A 4,960-nucleotide genomic window follows, 5' to 3' on the forward strand; every position below is an offset into this window, starting at 1 on the left:
TTCAGAAAGAGATAAGAATTGGTTTGGTGAATCGGAAACAATTTTATAGAAAAATTGAAGTAAAAATTGAAGTAAAAATTGCAATTTCTTTTCTTATGGAACATACATATCAATATGCATGGGTAATCCCTCTTCTCCCACTTCCAGTTATTATGTCAATGGGATTTGGCCTTATTCTTATTCCGACAGCAACAAAAAATCTTCGTCGCATATGGGCTTTTCCTAGTGTTTTACTCTTAAGTATAGCTATGGTATTCTCAGTTCAACTGTCTATTCAACAAATAAATGGAAGTTCGATCTATCAATATCTATGGTCTTGGACCGTCAATAATGATTTTTCTTTAGAATTTGGATACTTGATTGACCCACTTACTTCTATTATGTTAATACTAATTACTACTGTAGGAATCCTGGTTCTTATTTATAGTGATGGTTATATGTCTCACGATGAAGGATATTTGAGATTTTTTGTTTATATAAGTTTTTTCAATACTTCCATGTTGGGATTGGTTACTAGCTCCAATTTGATACAAATTTATTTTTTTTGGGAACTCGTGGGAATGTGTTCTTATTTATTGATAGGCTTTTGGTTTACACGACCAATCGCAGCGAGTGCTTGTCAAAAAGCTTTTGTAACTAATCGTGTAGGGGATTTTGGTCTATTATTAGGAATTTTAGGTTTTTTTTGGATAACAGGTAGTTTAGAGTTTAGGGATTTGTTCAAAATAGCTAATAACTGGATTCCTAATAATGGAATTAACTCTTTACTTACTACTTTGTGTGCTTTTTTATTATTCCTTGGTGCAGTTGCGAAATCCGCACAATTCCCTCTTCACGTATGGTTACCCGATGCTATGGAAGGGCCCACTCCTATTTCGGCTCTTATACACGCAGCAACTATGGTTGCTGCGGGAATTTTTCTTCTAGCTCGACTTCTTCCTCTTTTCATATCTTTACCTTTGATAATGAGTTTTATTTCTTTAGTAGGTACAATAACACTATTCTTAGGAGCTACTTTAGCTCTTGCTCAGAGAGATATTAAAAGAAGCTTAGCCTATTCTACAATGTCTCAATTGGGTTATATGATGTTAGCTCTAGGTATAGGTTCTTATCAAGCTGCTTTATTCCATTTGATCACTCATGCTTATTCAAAAGCTTTATTGTTCTTGGGATCCGGATCCGTTATTCATTCAATGGAACCTCTTGTTGGATATTCACCAGATAAAAGTCAAAATATGGTTCTTATGGGCGGTTTAAGAAAATACATTCCAATCACAAGAACTACTTTTTTATGGGGTACACTTTCTCTTTGTGGTATTCCACCTCTTGCTTGCTTCTGGTCCAAAGATGAAATCCTTAGTAATAGTTGGTTGTATTCGCCCTTTTTTGGAATAATAGCCTCCTTTACTGCAGGATTAACTGCCTTTTATATGTTTCGGATATATTTACTTACATTTGATGGGTATTTGCGTGTTCATTTTCAAAATTACAGTAGCACTAAAGAGAGTTCCTTGTATTCAATATCCTTATGGGGAAAAAGGATACCCAAAGGAGTGAATAGGGATTTCGTTTTATCAACAACGAAGAGTGGAGTTTCTTTTTTTTCACAAAATATACCAAAAATTCAAGGTAATACAAGAAATAGGATAGGATCCTTTACTACGTCTTTTGGGGCTAAAAAAACTTTTGCCTATCCGCATGAAACGGGAAATACTATGTTATTTCCTCTTCTTATATTACTACTTTTCACTTTGTTCATTGGATTCATAGGAATCTCTTTTGATAATGGAGGAATTGGTAATGGAATAGCAGAGTTAACCATATTATCAAAGTGGTTAACTCCCTCAATAAACTTTACCCAGGAAAGTTCTAATTCTTTTGTAAATTCATATGAATTTATTACTAATGCAATTTCTTCTGTAAGTCTAGCTATCTTTGGTTTATTCATAGCATATATCTTCTATGGATCCGCTTATTCTTTTTTTCAGAATTTGGATTTAATAAACTCTTTTTACAAAGGAAATCCTAAAAAAGAATTTTTAGATCAAGTAAAAAAAAATATATACAGTTGGTCATATAATCGTGGTTATATAGATATTTTCTATACTAGGGTCTTTACCCTCGGTATAAGAGGGTTAACCGAACTCACGGAGTTTTTTGATAAGGGTGTTATTGATGGAATTACCAATGGAGTGGGTCTTGCTAGTTTTTGTATAGGAGAGGAAATTAAATATGTAGGGGGAGGTCGAATCTCGTCTTATTTATTCTTTTTTTTATGTTATGTATCTGTGTTTTTATTCTTTTTTCTTTCTTAAGTTAAGGAATTTACAACAAGTCTCTTGCAAAAATAACTAATCCTATCCCCTTTCTACAATCTCTCTATATCCTTGTTACATAAGGTAAGTATTGTATAATAGTTCGGTTTTCCGCGATTTTTTCCATTCCTCTGTGTAAATACCCTAATATGGGTTCACAATCAATAACATCCTCACCATCGAGAGTAACGATCAGTCGAAGAACACCATGCATTGATGGGTGTTGAGGGCCCATATTGACTATCATGAGATCTTTTCTTGTAAGCGGTAGACTCATATCCTTTCTTCCTTAATTCATTATTCCATGAAAATGGATTATTCCATGAATTCCTCAAAGCGAGGCTCATCAAAATGAAAAATCTAAGACTACTATAAGACTACTAAAAAAATAATAAAACAAGAAAAAAATTTGAACGATTAAATTACTGCTCCCGAATATTCAACTGACCGATTAATTTCTTATAACGTACTCTATTTTTCTTTGCCAAATAAGCCAGCAAACGTCGACGTTTTCCCAAAAGTCTTCGTAGACCTCTTTCCGATGAAAAATCTTTTTTGTGTAATTCCAAATGTGAAGCAAGTCTCCGTATCTTATTGGTGAAACTGAATACTTGAAATTCAACAGAACCCCTGTTTTCTTCTTTTTCTTCTTTAACCATAAATCCAAAAATTTTTCTACCTCCTTTCTTTTTCATGTATTTTTCTGATCAGGAAAAATACAAAATTATGTCAGTTATTTTGAAGTTATTCTAATCTCGTACACACACAAATTTGCAATTATTCATCTACTACTGGAATTTGGATTTATTTTATCGATGCAAATTGGATTTGGATAGAAGGGTACATTCTTTCTAATATTTTAGATAGAAGAAATGTTTCTTCTATCTAAAATATTAGAAAGAATTTTGCTGATTTATTTATTGCTATATGCAATTTATGGAATTGATACACCATTTAATTGATATCATTTAGCAAAATGAAACACAGCATATGCATCCATCTTTTGGCTCGAGAATTTCACGGGATAGAGATATGGTATAAGAAATAGACTATTAAGTAACTCTAAATGAATTGTGGATACATCTGTATCCTTAACATACTGAAACGATTGTCATTATTCGTATCAAACCAATAGCGATTCATACAAGCTAAATCTTCTAATCAATGGTGGGCCAATAATGAATTTTTTTGCATATGTATTAAGACGCTTGGCCTGATTTCGAAATTGTCCAGAGTTTTATATGTTGTTTTCATTGCAAAATGATGGGTCTCCTTCCATAACTTTCCAATTACGAGTACGAGAATTGAAAGACATGAAAATTCTCAATTCTCTACGGCGTCTAGTAGATAGAAACAAGAAAATCAGAAGAATCTTTCTCTCTATTCACTATCATTCCGCGTCTTCGACTTCTATTAGTTTCTTTTCTTCTTTAATGCAATAGCTATAGTTTGATATAAGAATCCATTTCTCAAAGTAATGGAAACCATTCTCTTATAGGAAATGGTTCGAAAATCGCTATTCCACCTTTTAGGTATCGTGAAAAGTGATACCTGTGAAGATCGTGCATTTCAGTCAAATTCAGATCCGTTTTTCGAGTCCATGATATAATATAACCAAATTGGATAGATCTTCCACCTGTTTAGCTAAGAAAGAATAGATACAGAGGTGGATAATAGATCGATATGAAGATCATGAGCTGCCCCATAATGAAATCGCCAGTAGTCGCGAATATCTCCTTCTTCCCTAATCCAAGATTGGAGAAAGAAGATCTAAGAGGGACCTATGGAGAATGTAGTCAGAAATCCATAATAGAGTCCGACCACAACGACCGAATTAATTATCCTCATCGAGAAACTTAGACTACTAAATAGAAAAGATTTGAAAATCATGGCATGGGTCTCCTTTTTTTCTTTCTTTAGAGTTTTCTATATGCACAATTTCTCGATGTTTCGATGAGAATTTCTTGACTTTCCATATATAGAAAGAGATAGACTATAAATGACATCTCTTATGTCAATAAGACCAAAGGGATGGATATTAAATGATAGGAAGTGCTAGGAAGTGAAATAGAATGAAATAGAGCCACTTTGGGCTTCCCTATGAAATGAGGCATGGAACGGAGCCACTACGAAGAAATTATGGGAGTTACGAAAGAAGCTTCGGACTCATATTGTTCATGGGTTGAGAGCGGGAGTTGAACTCTAGGAGGTCGAATCCCCCCTTGTTCCTCAGTAGCTCAGTGGTAGAGCGGTCGGCTGTTAACTGACTGGTCGTAGGTTCGAATCCTACTTGGGGAGATTTTATTCATTCTTTAATGTAAGAATTTTAATGTAAGAATAAAGAATTGAATTAAAGGGCTTGCTTTGACCCTTAGGAGTAGGTAACCCGTTCGCTATCCTTGTTTCTATTTCTATTGCATTCTATCTCATCGTATCACATTCTGTTCTACGATTCCACTTCGACAAAAGGAAAGAGCATACCTAAGTTCAATAGCTTTACGTCCGCTATCCCGATCATGATTTTCCTACCCTCAGGGGGAAAGTAAAGGCCCTTCCCCCTTTGGAAGGCTGTGGGCGAGGAGGGATTCGAACCCCCGACACCGTGGTTCGTAGCCACGTGCTCTAATCCTCTGAGCTACAGGCCC

This window comes from Triticum urartu, unplaced genomic scaffold, assembly GCF_056163025.1.
Source record: "Triticum urartu cultivar PI428250 unplaced genomic scaffold, HENAU_Tu73 scaffold1, whole genome shotgun sequence".
Lineage (NCBI taxonomy): Eukaryota > Viridiplantae > Streptophyta > Magnoliopsida > Poales > Poaceae > Triticum > Triticum urartu.